The sequence below is a fragment of the Pleurodeles waltl genome, chromosome 2_1 (genome assembly GCF_031143425.1).
Source record: "Pleurodeles waltl isolate 20211129_DDA chromosome 2_1, aPleWal1.hap1.20221129, whole genome shotgun sequence".
Lineage (NCBI taxonomy): Eukaryota > Metazoa > Chordata > Amphibia > Caudata > Salamandridae > Pleurodeles > Pleurodeles waltl.
The window spans coordinates 284,418,554-284,439,820 of record NC_090438.1 but is presented as its reverse complement, the minus strand read 5'-3'; the positions used below and the strand labels follow the sequence as shown (position 1 = coordinate 284,439,820).

At 42.7% G+C, this 21,267-nt stretch overlaps 1 protein-coding gene across 2 annotated transcripts in view; it reads left to right on the top strand.

The window, feature by feature from the left end:
- Positions 1–21,267, top strand: part of FHL1 (four and a half LIM domains 1) — a 292,568-nt gene that overhangs the window by 34,539 nt on the left and 236,762 nt on the right. The window contains exons 2-3 of one of the 2 annotated variants that reach the window (XM_069212483.1): positions 198–370; positions 14,957–15,025. The gene's annotated coding sequence lies outside the window, so the exon portion shown is untranslated. The remainder of the gene's footprint in view (positions 1–197; positions 371–14,956; positions 15,026–21,267) is intronic. The other variant, XM_069212481.1, reaches the window with a different exon arrangement.

Sequence of the window (21,267 nt, the reverse complement as noted above, 5' to 3'; positions counted from 1 at the left end):
CAAGCACGGAATAATGTTGGAGTTGCCAAAGGCCAATGTCACCTTAGTTGCACCTCATCCCGCTTTCTTTCAGTTCTCCACACTTCCTGTCTCTCAAATTATGTTTTTCATCCATGGTTACTCTCTTTGTCATTGAGTTTGTATCTTTGTCTTCGTACTTCTTTCTCCTTTTTCTGCCTTTCTTTTTCTTGTTCTAGGTCAAAGTCTGATGATTAAAAATATGTTCCTGTCCCCAAAACATTAGTGCTGGTGCCCAGTACTGGGTGAGGAAGGCGTTGTGGTCATCGTCAACTGCTCCAAACACAACTGAAAATGGATGAGAACCCTGCAGACTCTAGTTCTGAGAGTGGATAAAAATGGCCAGTTCGAGGTAATGGGTCCTATGTGAGTAACAATTTTCAGGACAACACAGAACATTCCTCCCAACTATGACTGACACACACACATACGCTCACACTCTTGTCTTTTTACTGGGACCCATGGGGCATATTTATAAGCCCCTAGCGCCACCTTGCGCCACATTAGTGTCATTATATTGACGCTAATATGGCCCAACAAGGCCAAAATCCTCGTGCCATATTTACAAAGTGGCGTAATGCATGCATTACGCCACTTTGTAACCCTTTGCGCTACATTATGCCTGCGCCTAGCATAATCTATGCAAAGGGGGCATTCCCCCATTAAGGGGGCCAAAAAAATGGCGCAAGGAAAACTAACTGATTTCTTTGCATTATCTTATACGACACTTTTAACGCCTGCTCAGAGCAGGCGTTAAAAGGGGGCTTTCATTTTTTATAATGGGCCCCTATGTACTCTGCAGGACTAGTGCCAATATTTTGGTACTACTCCTGCAGAATACATCAATAGTGTCAAGAAAAATGATGCTATTGCCCCCTACCCTGGCCGTGGTGCGTTGTATCTTAGATATGGTGCACACATGGTGGCAGTAGGGGGGCGCTAAGGGGCTTAAGGAAAGAGGCGCTGCACTAAGTGCAGCGCCACTTTCTTAAATGTGCCCCCATGTACCTTATTGAAGCATTTGACTTGCTCAGGGTAGCAAAGCACAGCATCCAAGACCTACAAAGGGAAGGTGGTGTGGCTGGTAACCCCAACTCTCTGTTACGCAACAATACCACTCACTAAATACATTGTTGTTCAGTCAATCCTTTTTATTTTAAAAGGAAAATTACTTTTATTATACACACACTACTAGCTCCCATGCATTACATTACAAATATGTACATCTGGTACATGGCAATACTTTTGGTGACACCCTCATATCACATTACACCCCTATGAGAGGGTCCAGAACCCTACACTCACAGTACCGCCACCCATACCAGATTCAACATCACAATATAAGAGGGTGTCATTACACATAAAGAAGGCCTACTGGCTTTGTCAGGGTGTTACCATCTCAGTAAATGTACACATATTATAATGTAATATTGCAAAACTAGTCCATAAGAATGATTATAGTGTAACACTTTGCTTTGTCAATATCAACATTATCAATACATTATTATAAATCAAACATGTGAGAGAAACTATTTCATCCCATTTAGATACAGCTGAACTACCTCCATACCATTATGGTGCTCTAATAAATTGTTGCCTCCCTTTTTCTTTCACTGTGCTGGTCTAGATGCTGATAATTTACATATGCTCTAGACGGGCCCCAAAATTATTCATTTTTGGCGGACGTATGTGACAGTACTCACCAGGTTGTTGGAGAAAGCAATTAACTTAATGCCTAACTTTCCTCTCCCAGAAATCCCGAAGAGGAATGGATGGGTCTGGGACAGTAGTTTCAATAAGATTGTCAATAGATGTTTGGTTGTGATATACTTGTACTTGGTTTGTACAAAAGCAACAAAATTGCTTTATGAAAAAAAAAATCAAAACATGTCTTCCACACTGTAGAGCCCAAGAACAAAAGTTCCAAGTGCAGGAGGATTTCACTCTGTAAGCAAACCTGTTTCTGGGTCAGGGATTCAGTCCCCTGTGACAAGTAAGGTGACTTTCCTAAAAACATTCTGGAGGGGTTCCTACACCTCATACAGTGCCTCACAACACATTATATGATCGTTTGGGGTGTCACAGCCATTTTGTGGGGTACTATAAGCAGCACTGTTTAAATTCTAGCCCTCTTGCAGGGTATTGTGGTGCGCTCCAGACCCGCAGCAATGCATATTTTATGAGCAGCCTTTTCTCCTCCGTGGTTTAATGGCCTCCCGGACAACAAGCCCTTTGGCTCTTTAGGGGCTCCGAGGGGAGTCTGAATGCACCTGTGGCCCTAGGTCACTCCCCACATACGTGCACCTCCTTTGTGGTGTATGGGATTGGCATCTTTCTTTCTTAAGCTCTTCTTCTGCTCCATGGCTGGGAACTGTGCACTCTTCCCTGGCCACCCTCAGCACCAAAGGCCAAAGTGCCCCCGACACAGAAGACATGCAATACGACCAACCAGGGTCTTTCTCGGACATAGGGTCCCTGGTACCTTGACGATATGTGTCAGCCTTCAGGAAGATGGGGCCTCCAGGGTGCACTAAATATGGGGGGGCGGGGCATGCATGCCTCCTCACCAAGGAAAAAAAGGAATTTTGATGCACTGACCCCGGGCTCCTGGTCCTCTCCGTGAAAAATTATTTGAGATACAGCTGAGCACTGTGCTTTGTGATCTCTGCTCTGTCTCCCTGAACCACGCTTTAAGTGGTGAAATTTTGATATCTGCAGAGCAAATTTTTACAGATCTGGGCTCCAGGTGGCAAGCCATGTGCACCAGGAGAATTTTGTCATGTTTCCTGGCCTCTAAAAGGACACTTTTTTACAGGGAGCTGGGTTTTCTGTCTCTCTGTGGCAGGCCTGTCCTCTGCCTGGTTCCTGCTGCTCTCGCCTACTTGAAGATGCATCTTGTGCAGTCCCCTCCTCAGACAGCCAGCAAATGCTCTCCCTGTCACACTCTGCAGGTCCCAGAGAACTCTGTCTTCTTGAAGGCTACCTGTGTGTCAGCAGAGTTGAGGATATGTCCACAGAGGGTTCAGGTGAACCATTAAGGGCCCCTCAGCAAGTCCATTCATCCAACTGCTCCCCAGGGGACATAAAGAAGGCCAGTGCCTCTCTTCCTTCCTCAGCTGAAGTCAAAGTTTCAAATTTCACTTTTGCAGGACATCAGCTGGGCATTCATTCTCCATAGTCACTTCCAGGTCCATTTCCTTCTCATGTGTCTCTTCCTTGTGCAGGGGCTTTTAAATGGGGGTGGACGTATTAGAAGCCAGACACCTCTTGCCAATCCTAGGGTGCTGCATCACCACTCTTCCCCCGTCCCAACCCTCCTGCACAGCATTCTGGGACAATCCAATGTAGTGTCTTCAAGTTGTCTGAGGAAAGAGCTCCCTTGAAAGCCTTAGCTCTTCCCGTAGATCACATAGCTGCCTGATCCCTTCCCATCAAAATGCAAAGGTAAATCCCTCCTGGGTTGGCTCCAGAGGTTGCCCTCTTCCATTGTTCCAGTGGACTAGGGCTGTCCCAGCTCAGGTGCAGAGTGACAAACTAATTATTAAATGCAGATTTCCTCCCTATCCCTTCCTTTTCCAGGAACTAGTTTAAGCACTTTTACTTGCACTATTGTGTGAGGAAGCCTTTGATTGCTCCACTGAAGAGCAGATTAATTAACTTGGCCCAGGGTGACAAAGGCCTAGAATCTGAGCTGAGCTTGGCAAATATGACAAATCTTAAAATGCAGTAGGTGTGTAAGTGGGATGTTCAGGACTGTAAATTCTCATTCAGGATGCATTTTTATCTCCAAATTGATACCTTGCTGGACCCCGTTGACCTAAGTGAAGCAAAACTGTATGTTAGGGCATATTTTGCTTAGAATGTGTGACACAATGTGAGAACTACAGATAGTAAGTAAGCACTACAGACTTACACTATGAATGCCAACTCATATTACAAAGCCTACCCCATGTCAGGACAAATCCCTGAAGATTCCCTTCTGTGACAGGCTACCTGTGCATAAATACTGGGCCACACAAGACGGCAGTATCACACACGCAACCTGAGCACATGTTACCAGCCCAGAGCCTCCTACCATAATAGTAAGCAATGACTTTACCCTTAAAAGGCAGACTCTGGCGGTTAGAACTCTCTGTCCAACTACTGTGAATTTTATGTTGAGTGAGACTCGGGTAGTGAGACTCGCTTACAGTAAAAGTACAAAACATGGTAGTCAAATGCAAAAAATCCAGAGGGACTAAATAGGCAGAACCCATTTGCTATATTACCCATGCTCAGTGGAGGAAAGTAGGCATTGTAGAATACTGGAACACGAAACCCAGGCCCAAATTTAGGAGGATGTTGTACAAATGCATCTGTAACCATCATTTGGACGTACCTATGCTCTCACTTTACCACACCTGGATGGTGCCATTCTGAAAACAGTTCTCGCACAATTACATAAGGTCAGCTGGACTCAGTGCATTATGCACACCCAAATAGCATAGGGATGGACACACACACTGCCACTCTGACAAAGCACACACTAGGTGGAAAATATTCTTCCATGTATACAAGAGAGCACAAGCACCATTGAAGGAAGATCCAGAGAAGCAAAAACAGTGGAAGTTGCATCTGACCCAAATTCCAGCATGAATAAACTTGATGACCCCACATCTAAAGTCCACCCTCATACTATATGTACCTGTGCAACGGAGAGATCTGGCAAAAAGTGAAAAGTCAAACACTTCAGGGACTGTGAAGCCCTAGTGCTGAAATATACTTTTACATTTGTTACCAGGCGGTAACCTCCACCTACCAGAACATTTAAAGTGTGGCTCACTGTCAAACTTTTCATAGTGGTAGCTTTGATTCCTCAACACAGAGCCCTTGAAAAAGATACCAGAATGGTACATTACTACCCTTACTAGAGAAGGGACCAATAAGTAATTGCACCCTCAAACCACACTAGAATGGGATAGGTGTTAAACTTCACCAAAGAAGAGATAGTAATCCTTGCTTAGGATATAAAGCCACATTTGGAGGTGCTCTATCTTTCTGAAAGTAGCAATTGCTAGCTTGTTGTATTATGATCTGAATCTTATTGCTTGCTCTTGTGTATTACATGATGAAAAGTACCTTTGGTTTCTCCAAGTCTTGCTTCATATGTTTTCTTTTATTTCTTGGTTGGTCTGATGTAATATATTTTCCCTTGGGATCTCACTACATGTTTCCTTTGCTTCAATAAATGTGTTCTTGCTGAAGCCTCTTGCTTCCAATTTTGTACATTTCTGCTCCATTTTTGTGCTGTATTGTGGCATTGCTACAATTGCACCAAATTCTGATATCCGTAAATGGGCATGCTTTTGATTTGAGAAGACTGAGATTACTGGTGGCATGCAGAATGTAATTAATGGCTACAGGCTTCCTGAAAATGTAAGGTTTAAGTTTATCTCCTTCATGTGTAGAATTCAGTATCAATACATGTTATTGATTCTTTACTTCATCTCCAAGCAGACTCAGGTTTCACTTACTGAGAGGATGACCACAATATGGAGTTTTGTAGATCTTTTTCAGAGCCACACTAGATCATAAGAACATTGTCTACAAATCTCTCCAAAAAACACTAGCGATGACATAGAGACAGATACCATTATCAAATATTTGAGTATCATCTACGGGTGCCGTGTGGGTTGTGTGTGTGTTCTGCTCTCCTAGCAGGGCACACTTGTGTTATGTGTATCATTGCATTGTTGTAAAAACTCTAATGGAGTCCAGAATATGTGCATCATGTCTTGATCCCAAGTGTCCAGACTAGGTGTTAACACGTTTTGAATCACAAACAAAATGTAAGCAAGCTGAAGGCATTATATACTTTATATTTTGAAGTAGACAAGTATGTGTTTTGTTTAGCTGTGTCATAGATAGGAGTGTGCCATCGATGACATGAAGGGACCCCAGCAGATCCTCACACAAAGTAAGATGAACTTTGTCAGGGTCTTCTTTATTAGGTGCCTGTAGTTACAGGTAACACCAGGAGTAGGAGGGCCTCGTTCCTGCTCATTTTGCCGTTCTGCTTGCCATCCCCTGCATTTACTTCTTCATAGACACCTGAGCACCATCATACATGTCTACAAGTCACCTGTAGTCCCACTGACACACACACACACAGGCAGACACACACTCATCTTGTCATATACTCAGATTACCACAAAATACGTTTGTGCTGGGATTTTTTCTTTAGGCCTCAAATTTCTCGTAGTCAGACGCCACACTCCTGAATTGTGTCACAGAAGAGAGAGGCCCTTCTCAGCCTGCAGTGCGGCTTCAGCCACTTGACACAGCTAGGAGGCATCCGAGGTTGTTAGCAGCCTGTGTGTATGCTGACTCACCATCATCCAGGTGCCCCACAGCCGCTGGACAGATAGCCAGAGCAAGCATATTGCACACATGTTCTACCCCAGTCCAGGAGGCGCAGTGCAATCACTGTCCACTGCTACTTTGTTGAGAATAAGTAAGTCTGGACTTGCTGTATTTTTGCCCAGATCACTGGACGCGTGTTGTGGTGTTTGGCCACAAGTTTCCGGCTTTGAGCATTGCTGATATTTCAGAAATGCTGTTTTTAAACTTGCGCAGTTTACATTTTACCCCGACCTGTCCCAACCTATTTCTAAATATCGCACAAAAGTTTGACTTCTCCCTCTTCTGTTGTAGGGCACTGTCATCAGTGCAGAGGACTGGTTGACACCTCTACATCTGGGACGTGTACCAGTACCTAGCCCTGTTGGTTCAGCCCATTCCACCCTGCCATCTTCTTGATAAGCTTCAACAGCTCCTGCGCCCCTTGTTTCAGAAACAGGCCAAGCGCTCAAAGAGGCTTTGGCCTTTTTCAAACTTTTTTAGAGTTTACTTTGTGAGTGGACCTGGAAGATACTTTGCAATGGCTGTGATCTTTAGAGCAAGTTTCTTACTCATTACCACATCAGGCCATTACTGTTGTATATGTATTTGCATAACCCATGTGTCCTTTCTGAGTACAGTAATAAAAGGTGATCCGTAACTTGCTTCCAGGAGTGTTCGCTTGCAGGCAGTGTGTGTGTTTGTCATATCCTGTGGCGCTGTTTATGGTACTAGGTACATCGGAGATGCCTTGTCTGCTGTATGTTACTTGCCTTGTGTTCTTCCTATTATGAAAAAGTTCTGCCAGCAGGTTAATCTCTCGCCGCTCGCCACTGCTTCTCTTAGGAATACCATAGACTGGACCCTCTCCATGGCACCTCTGGCTCCCCTGCCAGTCAGATGGCTGAGCTCAAACCTGAACCCTGCACGCGCCAGCCTGGGATGCAGTGACCAGCATACACATTTCACAACAATTCCCATAGATAAATAATGCTATGGTCAGACCAAAAATAGCAAAAACAATAAAGTGCTTAGTTAACATATGATTTGGCTGAAACATTGGCAACAATACTATAATTGCGTAAAAAGAGGAACCCTTTTAAGGTTTTGAGGGGACGCCGCACACTGCTAATATGAACAGCCAAGATACCATCAGAAAGTAACTGCAGCTTAATGTGGGCAGTGCATAAGAGGATTCCACATAATGTTTGATTATTCTACGTTACATGTAAGAATTTACATTCCGGTTGATGATAAATAGAAGGGAAGACACGAGTTTTGATGACTTGTTATTTTTTAATTTGAAAAACATAGAAATACGGACATTGAATCAGTGTCCCGGCTACAAACTACATGTACCAGGAGCCTCTAACTTTGTCATTAAGCGGTCACGTGGCACGCTAGGACCTGCAGCCCTTGCTGAGAATGTCTGATAAATTCCGTCGCATGTAATGAGGCCGTGGCATTCGTGGACGCCAGCGCTGCAATGGCGCAGTGTGGCAGGACAAGCCTGGACGCGTTGGGCACCAGAGTCACAGCCAGAGATCGTACAGGAGCACCGCACCTTGCAGACCGTGAAGTTAAGGTCAGGCAAACAAAGGGCGGCAGAGCAAGCTGACCACCGCTTCCTGCCCCCTGAACCCCGTCGCGCGGAGTATTTATCAAAACACCTAGGTTTGGATCTAGGAATGTTGATGTTAAGCTGCGTCCGTGGGGCTTTTAAGCAGACGCAGTGCTGTGTGAAGCTTTGCACCTGCAAGCACGCTTGGTGAGCACAAAGGATGCTTCCGAGTAAAAGGGCACCATTCACATGGAGAAATGCGCGCCACAGAATAAACCATTATCAAAGCATGATGCTTACTTCTGTTAACCGGAGTCTGGAACCTCAGCTGAAGGTGAAACTAGTTAACGCCACCTTCATTTTTCCTGCAGTAAAACCATCCAAGCCGCAGTATTAGCCTGTTCAAGGTAGGAACAGATGACGCTTTTATTTTCCCTCTCACTGGACATTACACACCTTTGGTTAAGGTCGCATGGGAGTAGAAAAGGTAGTTTGCGATTAAAACAGTGTTGAGGAATGTCCCCGGCCTAACCAGGCAATACAGTAAGAGAGAAACCTGCAGATGATATTCACTACTACCATGCAGTCTTATTAGCCCAGTGCTTTTTTCTTCTTCTTGTGTTTGGAAGGCAACAATTGACTTTTTTTGCCATCCACTCCACAATTTTAGCTTTGAGTCCACCTTAGGGGTCGGTGAGGATCACCACTTGCTTCATTTCATCGTTTTGAACTAGGCAAGGTCGGTTTGCAAGTGAGGAGTGACCCTGATGATGAAGCACGCCGCCTAGTATGGTGGGGGGTCTGCCACCCTTTTAAGGAATGCCTAGTCAGTATAGTTACATCCCCACTGAAATACCAGTTACTCTTAGGAGCCCAAGCGCACTGGGAGAGATCATAGTACTCTTCTGTTTTCGATTTTTAAGGAACAGGGTCCTAGAGTAAATGTTTATTATAGTATCATTTTGACATCTGTGTCAGAAAAGAGGTTCAAGAAATGATTTTCATGTTAACATCTACATTTTTATCGGGACGCAGCCAAGCCAGGCTTGGTGGGTATCTGACAGCATGCCATAGGGACTGGAGCTGCTAAAGCTACCTCTGTAATTGATGGTTGCTCCTGCTTAGTTTGTGGATAATAATATTTGACATAAAGAAAATGATCTAGGCAGGAGCAGGTGTCATATGCCAAAAACGGATGCAAAGTGATCAGCTACACATGGTTGCTCTTCTGCCACTTTTAATGAGCACTAAAGTCACCGTTTTGGTTGTAGGTATAGGTATATTCTCAGCAGGGTTGCCAAGGTGCTCTCAGTCTATGCTCATGGTTCTTTTGGAATCTTTTCTTCATGCTCAGATTTCTTCGTAGATGCATGTTTGAAACAGTAGGATAACATCACTGCCTCCATACACTGGGGATACATGTTTCTAAACCTAGCATCAGTGCTCACTTGGTCCTTAGAAGCAAATACTTCATCGCCCCAGATGCCAAGTCCCTAACTGGAGTTGAGTAGTTTCAAGGATGGTGTATGCTACTTGTGCCTTCTCTCTTTCCCAACGATTATTCATGGGATTGTTGGCTGGTGAAATTGATTGGACAGAGGTGTGAAATTCCACACAGGTACCAGGTACTTTTTCTACAGCCATGACCTAGGAGATCTAATGGACTAGTCTATACAGGGCTCCAGGGCCATTGCAAGTAGGGCACACTGTTGACCAATTCTGGGGATAAGACAACCTTGTAATTTACTTTTTTAAATTCTTACAGAGACCCTGGGCACAAGACTGTGCTAATGTCTTCGAAATGCCCCAGGTGATTTGAAGTTAGGGATCCACAGTGGACACATCTATAGATAGCTCTACTCAGGCTTGAGGTTACTCAAATCACCAATCAAGCATCCTAAAAAGGGACTTAACTGAACGAGGTCAAGTAGAGGCTAACATAATTATTTCATAAAGTACCTCCTTCGAAACGGTCAGTTTCTCCTTTCACATGTCTGCCAAACGTCTTGGGAAATGGCAGAAATATAATTGGCTTCCTAAAAGGCATTTTAGGCAATGATGCGTGACGGGCAGCAACCACCCTTCCTAACCTCCCTCTGGTCCTCTCCTATCAGCCTATGAGCTGCTCAATTATCTTTGGGTTACAGTTATTAGTTGCGAACTCTGCTTTATTTGTGCAGTCAGTTGCAGGTCATGGTCTCTAGCAATCATTTCTCAGAACCGCGTCTTATTATTCATCATAGCACGTTGATTTAGGCGGAAAAGTGAGGAAGAAGAGAAACATGAAGCAATAGTGACCAAAGGAGAATGCAAGTGAAAAAGAACCTGCAAGAGTATACCAAGCTTCGTCAAAATCAGTAGGTCTAGCATTGACCACCAGCCTTTTGACAATTCTTGTTATTCTGGTCTCAAAAAAGTACACATTACCATGGTACAGCCGGCACTGAAGGGAACTGACTTGGATAGGGATGTGTCACATGTGAATGACATAATCACAGACTAATGGATGAAGCCAGGCTGAAACCTCCCTGTAAGTAACTATGTTATACATACTTTTAGTAAAATCAAAAGGTTTTGGCTAACACAGGCCTAAAAAGCCATTGGTCTGGCACTGACCGCTAGCCTCACCTTTGAGAAAGAAAAGAAGAAAGAAGAGAAGGAAGAGAGGCAAAGAAGGAAGGAATGCAGACTAAAAAAGAAGGGCAAAAGTGGAACAAAGGCAAAATGGAAGGATGGGAAAGAGAGATGCAAAAAGGAAGAAAGGAGGAAAGAAGGAAAGAAAGGAGATAAGGTAGGAAAGAAAGAAGAAACAAGAGAAAGACAAGAAAAAAGAAAGTAGGAAAGAAGGGAAATTTGAAGGCAAAAAGAGAAAGAAAGAAAACAAAAGTAGGAAAGGAGAACAGAAGGAAGGAAATAAGAAAACATAAAGAAGGATAGAATGAAAAAAGAAGGCAATACAGAAGGAAGAAAATAAAAAAATAAAAAAGGCAAACAAGACAGGAAAAAGGAAACCAGACAAAATAGAGGAAAGAAAAAGGAAAGAAGGCAAAACATAAAGAAAGCAATAAAGGAAAGAAAAAAGGAAAGTTGGTAAAAAAAAAGAACAAAGGAAAGAAAGAAAGGATGAAAGAAGGCAAAAGAGAAAAGAAAAAGGCAAGAAAGAAAAAATGAACGAAAAGGAAAGTCAGGAAAAAAAAAAGAATGAAAGAAGGAAGATGGCAAAAGAAAAAAGAAGAAACGTAAGAAAGAAGGCAAAAAAGAAAGGGAAGAAAATAGAGGCAAAAAACAAATGAAAGGAAAGAAGGAAAAAAGGCAGAAGGAAAAAGGAACGAAAGAAGGAACAAGGGTAAAAAGAGAAGCTAAGTCAAAAAGAAAACAGGAAAGAACAAAGGGAAGAAAGAAGATGGCACAAAGGAAGGAAAGTGGGTTTACAGTAAAAACAAATGAGGATACTGAAACCCAAATTACATCCCACCTATAGTTAAATAAAACTATTACTGTGTGCTGCAAATTAAACTCAAAGAATGGGTTTTCTTCCTGGGCACAGTTTATGAAAGAAGCATTGATGAATCTGAGTACAGGAACATAATATGGTATACTGTGCAACAGCAGCAGTCCTCTTAGAAAAGGAATTGTAACAACATTGAAAGGAGACAGGAACTGAGAAGGCTGAAATGTGCTCTGTGCACACTTCAAATGCATTCTACTATCACATCAGGCAACACTGGTACTAACATGAACTACCTTGTTTGGGGATGTACACTTTGGAAAAGAGCAAAATGCGGTCACTCAGTGATGTTAAACAGAGGCTTAAGTAGGCTGACCAATTGCCCCGTGCTCTTTGTTGTGGTCTGTAGAAGCAAAATGGGAATGACACAACCAGGGACCAATGGGTGAAGTGTAGTGGCTGAAAGCTCCTTTAGGTAAGTATATTATACATATTATTTTAGTAAAATCAAAAGGCCTTGGCTAACGCCAGACCTAAAAAAGAGGCAGGCTTTGGAGGGTGGTAGAAGAAAGACACTTGGTTAGAATCAACATAAGAAACCTTGGTACTTGGTAATATTGCATTCATCCACACCAGCAGTGAGCGGGCTCCTAAGAAGTACTTGGGACCCTGCACTTAGCTTGTTTATAAACTTATATTTAGCAGTGGCTTAAGTTGATTATGGGTTCTGCTACCCATGTGAGGCTCTCTGCTCCACAGCTTGCACTGGAGAAGCCAGGAGACTTCCAGGTAGTTGGACGCATCCTCCACGGACCAGAGATCGCAGTCCCTTCCAAGAACGGGGAGAGCTTTACATCTGCCATGAGGAAGGCAGGCAAGTCATTCTTAAACAATGGGAAACCACACCACTGTAGACAGACTTGGGCCGTCACTGCAGAAGGATAGATAAAACCACCAGCTCATTCAAGAAACTGGGCTTTTGTCAGACGCATATTTACTACCTTTAAGAGGACTTCAGAAGCAGTCAGGGGATGTTCTTGTCAACTAAAAAAACTAGGTATATCAGTAACTGAAAACAGCAACACTACTAAAACGTTTGCGTTTGCTACGGTAATGGGCAGCCCAAACCAAAGCAAGGACATTTGTGTTTATTCCTTCCAGATTTTCTGTTGCATTCCCTAGGAAAAATAAGAATATAAAGCATTTGAAAAAAGCTTGTGCCGAGCCGTGCTCCATTGCAGATCTCGCTTGGATAGTAAACTCGGCTTGCAAGCGCCTGCTGCGTACAATTTATAAAATTAGAAAAATACTCGCTGGGCAGCCACCAACAGAGACTCTTACATTCAGGGATAGCATTTAGAGGTGCTACGTGTAGTCAAGACTATGGAAAAATGGTAGAGAAAAAATCCCACCTGGGCCATAACTGGAAAACACATATATAAATGAACTACCAGTTAGTAAGTAGATGTAAGTGTGAAACAGTTTCCAACATACATCACGCAATGATCAAAGGCGAGCGGAAACCACCAGCACCCTCAAAGTCCCACTTAATAGAACAAGGACTTCAGAAAAGATCTCAATAAATAAACAGTATGTGGAAACGGGACCTGTCGAACACAGCAGCCAGCGTGGGGCGCCACTGCAACCAACTGAAGGTTCCCTTTTATTAGACAGAGCCACTCTTTATTAAGTGGCTTGGGTGTTGGGGTGGCGGAGACGATCACACAACTCCTGCAAACTGTGCATCCCATTCTGCCAGTAGCTACTCAGCAGCTCAGATACTCTCTTACTAGAAACCCTAGCCTTCAAGAAAGAAAAAACATAAAATAATCCTTTAGGAAGCTGCCATAGGGTCTGGACCTCCCTACCACCATCAATCAGAACCCTGCCCTTCTACAAAACTTTACAATGAAGATGAAGAACTGAGGGCCAGATTTACAAGACAGTGGCGCAGCCATGTGCTGTGCCGAAATTGGTATCTCCGCTCTGCGTCACTTGAGAAAAGCAGGGATGCGCAGTATTTACGAAAATACAGTGCACCCCTGTGTTTCCCCTAGCGCTGGTGCTAAATTCAGCTGCTTAGCGCCAACGCAGGCATCCTTGCACCATAGTGCAAGCGTACTGTGTTGCAAGGAATGATTCTATCTACTCCCTCTTTCTTCCGCCCACCTCCACTTCTTGTCCCTTTATCTCACTCTTGTATATTCTTTTACATTCCAGCTTCCTCCCTTTGTCACAATTTTCCCTATTCTGCCCGTCTTTCTTGCAATGCCTCAAAGGCTGATGAAGGCATCTCCGTCTCCGAAAATGAGCGCTGATGGCCACCACCTAAAGTCACTGCCACAAATTAAGCAGTGCTTGGGACCCAGCTCTAGATCTCCTTGCATATACCTCAAGCCCTTTACTTAAAAAGATTCCGAAAACTATTGAACACCAAGCTTTTTAAAAGATCTATGCAACTAATAGTTGGCATTCATGTTTTAGTCGCATATGCAGTTTATACTTGCTATAGTGTTTGAGTCATGTATTTGACGATGTTGTTTTTGTACTGTTTTATGTAGTCATTGCTATATGCATGCTATTTTTTCATGTCTTCTTAGCGGAGTAATTGACTGCAACTGTGTTTCTGTAAAATAAAATATGAATGTTTGTTCATTGTGTAATTATAAAATCTTCTAGGTGTGCATATCTCTAATTGAGTTTATTGTTTATGCTTTATATGTGAGTAAAGAGGAACAAGTCAAAGAGATATTATTTTTTTACTGTTGAATTAGCCACATTCATGCTTTCCGAAAGGATAAGAAATTAGCTGTGATATATGTACAATTACTGGAGTCAATTTACAATACCCATGGTTCTGGCCCAGACTTAGGGGGCAATGCTTAGTAACTGACAACGCCCATCACCATCCTTGTACTAACCAATGAAGATCTCTCGCTCTCCCTCCCAAGGTTCAAGAATTCATCGATGAGAGGGAGGCATGTGGCTATCATCAGAGGCCCTCCATGAAATTAACCGCCCTCGTTGCTAAAGAGACAACAAATTAGGCTGGCGTTTAAAAAAAAACTACGCAAAAGTCTAATATGAAGCTATTTCATGTTGCAAATACCAATGCGGCCAGTTGGATCTAGCGATGCGCGCACCCATTCGCTGGCTCCTGCTGCAGTCGGCTGAGCTGTCACAATGCCCGGGTGGATGGAATACTCCACATGCTTTTCGCCGGAGTTAATAACCAACGATGTTAAGTTCAACCAGTAAGCCTTTTGTTTTCGTAACTGTACTTAGTGACAGTCCGAGTCCAAAAATAGCCTCTGAGCTCAGAGCTTGAACAATGCGGCGCTCCTGGCCCAGTGCAGCCGCAAAGAAGGGCAGCCTGTTCCCGGGAGAGGTGTTTGCACAAACAGAGATTAGCAGAAGAATGCAGTGTGCCTCCAACTTACTTTGTTAGAACACTTTATAGAGCTTTTAAAGTGAATATATTCAGGGATCACGAGTGTTTAAACCGTTATCCTGGCATGTGAACTGAGCTGTGCCTTTTTTGTTTTGTCCAGGGATTCCTGAATACTGTCCCAGAGCAGCGCAGTTGTCGTCCACATCCAAAAGTACAGCCTATGCTAGAGGTGAGTTTGATAGCATCCTTACAGATTCTGAATGGCCATTTAAATCAGTGTTATTAAGTGATCTAGGTTCGCTCTGCACTAAACACACCAAGGCAGCACGTCCTACAATAAAAATGTATGTACTTGCAGAAAAATTCGAGTGCATTCCTTTGACTTTTTACTTTTCAGTTTCACTCTGCAATAAATACCTGGAGGGTGTAGTGCAGAGAAGATGGCAACAGCTGGGTATGGTAGGCGTGGTTCAAAAAGCAGGAAGAAAACAAGGAGTCAGTAAGGAAGAACAGGAGAGAGGACATGGCAAGAGATAGCATAAAACGATGGACACATTATTTGTGTCATAAATGTCTTTGATTGGTTCAATAGTTGTCTTTTATTTGGATGATTTTTTGTACCCTACCCACCTTATCTCATTTGTCTCTTTGCCCAGGCAGTTGCTTTCTTTTTAGGTTTGGCGTAACAGTGCAGCTGTCTTTCAGAGAACTGTTACTACTTTTGGGCTTCACAAAACTAAACGCCTCTCACATCATGATATTGGCTATTTGGTGGGCCATTCCACCTCCAAAGAAATGTTTTTATTGCATGCATGAGGTGCATTGTTTTCAGTACGTGGAAGGGGCAATTTGGCGATCGCAGAAACCATATTGAAAAGAAGGTTCCTCCCTCTGGAAGCAACACATTCTGCTTAATACTCAAACAATTACTCAAAGTATAGTCAGAAAATTAAAGATATGAATACTCTATAGTATATGTCGCATATTAAATACATTTTTGTGGTTAATAAAATACTACCTGAAAATGTTTTTTTTTTAAACTAGCATGTGACAAATATTAAGCAGTGTTTGAATACATTTATTGATGAGCAGTCATTTCTTCTATAAGCTCCTGGCAGTTTTCTTTTCACTGTATGCATGCTCCTCACCAGCATTGTATATGTCAGCGTTTTTCAAACTGTGTTTCACAACCCACTGGTGAGTCGTAAGCTGATTTTTCAGGTAGGTCGCAAAGGTCCTGGTCTTCAGAAGGTGAGCCAACAATAAATAAAGATGCCTGTAAATATTGCATTTATTTTGTCACATTTGCTGTGCTTCAAAGACAGAGGTCAAATGTCGGTCTACATCACTGGCAAATTGTTGTTTATCCTTTTAACATGGGGATTGGTGTTTACTTTTCCTTTTCTGACTGTAAATTGAGAAGTGTTTTTAATGTGAACTGTAAGACAAACTTGCTGGGTACAATGAGTGTGAAACGAAAGACTGTACTGTTATTTTTTGTAATACACAACAACACTTAAATACCTGTAAATGAACTGTAGACATTTTAGAATATACCAGAAGGTAGGAAAACAAACACTAAGCATATTTTTTTTTACTTCTGAGGTGTGATGGAAACAGAGATTTTAATAGGATCAAAACAAATCAAGATACTTAACTGAGTAACGCACAGATTTTAAATATTCAATGAAACCCGATTACAAACACTATCAGCTGTGTGTCACATAGTTTTTGCAGTAACAATAAATATCTGGGCATGTGTAGTGGCCATTTCAAGGAAAAATGTGCTGTCTGTAAGTTACAATGTGCTACCACACAGTACTTCAGTACTATATTTGTGACAGTGTGCTCCCAAATGCACCATCAGCTACATACTACACACTTACCACTCCCTGCTGAATACCTTTACTACACTTGTTCTTTGTATGAAGTTATGATTTTTCACAACCCCTTTGACTTCAGTGATGTAACAATGATATCAGCACCCCCACTCTGAAAATTGTTCCTGCTCCACTGGTGCAAAGATGGTCAAATTAATCCCTAAATCCAGTTTTAAAAGAAACCCTTGCAAGTGTTTCCAAGCAAGACACTGAGTGAACACAAAACATAATAGGAGCTTTTCCCCATAGCCTGCTGCAGAAGGGGTTTTCTCAAATGTGCTAAAATCATTGTTGTCAACACCAAGATTTTTCACCCCACTCTGAAAACTGTTCGAGCTCTAGTGCAGTTCACAGTCTACTGCTTTTATGGGCAGATCAATGTCTTGGCTGCAGTCAGATAAAGACATATCAAAAGGCGTTTGTGACATTTAAACAATTGCTGTTAGAGGGGAACTAAAAAAAAGCTAAGAATATGTTAATTTGACAAATCTCAGCAATTCCAAAACATGTCTACTATTACATTAAAAATACTCCCTGCCTCTTGTCAGTTAAAGCTAGGTGGGTTGTGAAAATTTGTCTTTCTAAAAATGTGGTTGGCATTTTGAAAAGTTTGGGAAGCATTGGTACATACCATTGTGGTCTTTCTTCAAAATCACCAGTTGTATGAGCACAGTTGTTGGACCTGGCCCTCTCTGCAGGGTCACCCCAAAACATTTTGCCTTAACCCCTCCTATTTTCTGAACACATTTTAGTTGCTTTTAGGATTCCTTGCACTTTACCACTGCTAACCAGTGTTAACATACTTGTGCTCTCTCCCTTAAACATGGTAAAAATGGCTTACGCTCAATTTACACATTTCCTTTACTTATGAGTACCTAGTAAAGTACCCGTACATTAAATGCTACTAGTAGGCATGCAACAATTTTTGTGCCACCCATTTAAGTAGCCCCTATAAACATGCCTCAGGCCTGCCATTACAGCCTGTGGGCAGTTTTAAACTACCATTTCAAAATGGTTAAAAAAAAACCTTGCCAGGCGTAAAACTCGCTTTTTAATATATATGTCACCCCTAGGTTAGGGCCCCTACAGCTCATAGGGCAGAATGCAATATAATTAAACGTGGGTCATGTACGTTTTAGTTTTACATGCCTTGGTAATGAAGAACTCACAGGTTAATCTTTCACTACTGTGAGGCTTACCCCTTCCATAGAATAACATTGGGTTACCTTATTACATTTAATCAGTGAGAATGTTTGTTTGGGAGCAGGTAAGAATGTCATGTTTGCAGTCTGGGGAATTGTCATTTAATTCTTATTTAATGGTAAAGTTAGATTTTAACTCACATCTATGAAAATGCCCCTTTTAGAAAGTTGTGATTTTCTTGTCCTAACCATAAAGTGCCTGCAGCCTGTCCCTGGATCACATGACTAGGTGTAGTTGGCAGTTGTCCTTGTTTAGCCATTCCAAGCAGTATCACAAAAGGGGGACTGTGTGTTGGCAGGATGAGCAATCCTTATTTGATTAGAGGGGCAGAGCTGTCACCTATCACACTTGCACTTAAAAGACACCGCCTCAGCTCTCACACAAAGAACTTCACACCAGTCTTTTGTGACCTCAGATCTCCTGGAACCAGGGCAGGGACGCAGAATACTTCAGAAGCTTCTTCTGCTTCAAAGCTGACACCAGGTATAAAATTAGGAGCCTCAGACACACTCATCCGTACACTCCTGGACTTGTGGACCCTACAGAAGGACTGCCCTGCTGCTTCAGGCCTGTCCTGTTGTCTGAGAATGGACTTCATCCCTGGCTACTTGAGTCACTCCAAGGGCTAGTTAGCTGACCGCCTGTTTTAAGCTACAGGGACACAATAAGATTTACAGGCCTCTCTGCAACTGTCCAGCTGACCTCCTGCACTGGACCTGACTGAGCACTGCTGTTCTCCGCTAGAGTGAGTTCCTGATACCCAAGAGGTCCCTCACAGGTCCTGGACCTCTGGTGTGTTGTCGGTTGAGCTTCTCCTGGAAAAAAAGGAGAAATTATGAAGTTTTTGGCTCTTCACGACCACAAATGAGCCCATTCATGCCAAGGTCTTGCCACTTGCACCAGCTGCTCCTGTGAACCTGACTCTTTGTGGTACAGTGATTACCAAAAACAGCCAGCAATGCGAGATCTTCACTTGGCACTAGAGCCCCCAGTGACAATCATCCATGAAGTCCAACAGGGTCTTGGCACTACACTGACCCCTAGCCTGCTCTTCGCGCTACAGCGCCATTCATCTGCAATGCTGTTGCTGCTCTTCATGGCCTCCACCACCACGAACGGCACTCTTCGTACTGGACATTGAGAAAGTAACTTTCTCAGCAGGACTTACCTGGTCCCTCTATCCAGCCTGCACTTCATTTTGGTCAGCCTGAATTTGTGACTTTCACCCGGTCTTTCATGATCAAATAACTGCAAGTGGCGCTTTTGAGCTTTTAGGCACTGTACTTACCTTAAATATATGAAATTGCATATCTCCAGTTCTACGTTTTATCATTTTGGTATCAAATAATTTATTAAACTTTACACATTCCCTTTAAGTAAAGCCTGGTTGCTTTTGTGCCACGCTACCAGAGGGTTAGGTTATTTTAGTGCCTGTTGTGGTTCACCCTGACAAGGATTGTGGCTTTTACTTGGTGGCAAGCTACCAGAAGGTTAATTTAGTGACTGTTCTAGTTCACCCTGACAAGAATTGTGGCTGTTTCTTGAGAAGGGCTCACTTCCCCCTCAACCAACATCCCAATTTCTCACAACTATAGTACATTTTCTACTTCACTTCTTGTAGCCCTTTGTGGCCCTTCTTCAGCGTCGCTGGTTGTGTGTGCCACTGTGCTCCTTATACATTTTGATGACTATATGAGCCAATGATGAGGCATTCTCTGTCTTTACAACCAATATTGAAACCGTCTTCCTCAAAATATTAAGGAAGCAGAGCCTTCACTTAGAATTTAGAAAGATTTTGAAAACGTGGTTATTTAGTAAACTCTTAATTCCTGTTCCTTTTATTTTCTCACACCACCCTCTAGTAGGTTATGGTTCTTTCTCTTTTTTAGTAATACACCTAAACCATGGGCCATGGACACTGTCGGTGGTAAGGAACTAGAAGATATGGGGCCTCTCCCTTATCTCTACTGTCTCATCAGTGCTGGGGTGCCCCTCACTGTTGCTGTTGCACTAAATAAATTCATACTCACACTCAGTATGGTCCTTCTGTTGGCTGTATGTCCTACTGCAGTCATTCCATGCACCTGTTTGTAAGTGCAATTGCAGTCCTTTTAAAATATAATACTTTTCATTAAATTAATTGTTTAATTAATGCATTAATGTAAGCAGTGCCTCATTGATTTTAAATATTTTTAGAATAACATCTGAGTTGCTTTGTATTGTCATTGTAATAAATTACAGCCAGTTTTTTTTAATCTAAGAACACCTAATAGCAGCCTTTGGTAATGCAGACCTATTCTACTCATTCTTGTGACACCAAGCAACACCCTGTGGTACTGTAGACTTGTGCTGCTCACTCTCAGGACACCTAGCATTGGCAAAGCCAAAGCTCTAACTTTAATGTGCTATGCATGCAAACAGTGCATGTGCATGCCATTTGTCTGCATGCGTTACTACGTTTAAGCCATAATGACTTTGGGCCTGATTACGATCTTGGTGGAAGGGGTTACTTCATCACACACATGACGGATATCCCGTCCGCCGTATTACAATTCCATTATATCCAATGGAAATTGTAAAATGGCAAATGGAATATCTGTTATCTTTGTGACGGAGCATTCCTAGATTGTAATCTGGCCCTTAGTCACAGCTTGTTAATTCTGTTACTATGTAGAAGATAGAAAGAACAAGGTACTTTGTAACACTACAGTCACCGCCTGAAACACTAGTGCATGCCAAATGCAGCAGGGTCAAAATGTGGCCCTCCAGTAGTCAGTTTTAGAGAAGGTGAATGCAGCAGTACCATCTACTGTCCTTGGCATGCATATTGCAGTAATCTTCCAGTGCTGACAGCTACAGGGCTGGGTAGGCCTACTAGGTCACTAAAAAAATTCCCTCTGCCTGGAGCCACAGACTAACAGCTCCATTCAGTGAAATAGCACCCATGCAAACTTCACCATTTCCAGTTAATTTAGAGCTCTTGGCTAAGACAGGTGTTGACTAGGTTGTATTGTGAGGGGGCGATCAGTGTATAGAAAATAGGGACTGGTTTGTTCCTCCTGTTTTGGTAATCAACTATGAAATGTAAACATGTTTTCTCAGTATCTGAAACTGCTTGTCTGACCAAGTGACAATGCATAAGAATGAAGTCAAATGTTGAAATACAATTCTGGGCTTTGAGGAGGAACCACTAGGTGGCCAGACCTTTTGAGTACTGCAGGGCATAGGATTTAGCAAAACATGTGACTTGTAGGTTTCACGTTCTTGCTCTTGAGGATGTACTTGTGGTCCCTCTGTCTCTTATCCATCAATTGTGTTGAGATGAAGCTCTGGATGTGACTAATGAAAATATTTTGGCAAGAGTCATAAACAGCTGAGTTAGCTCACT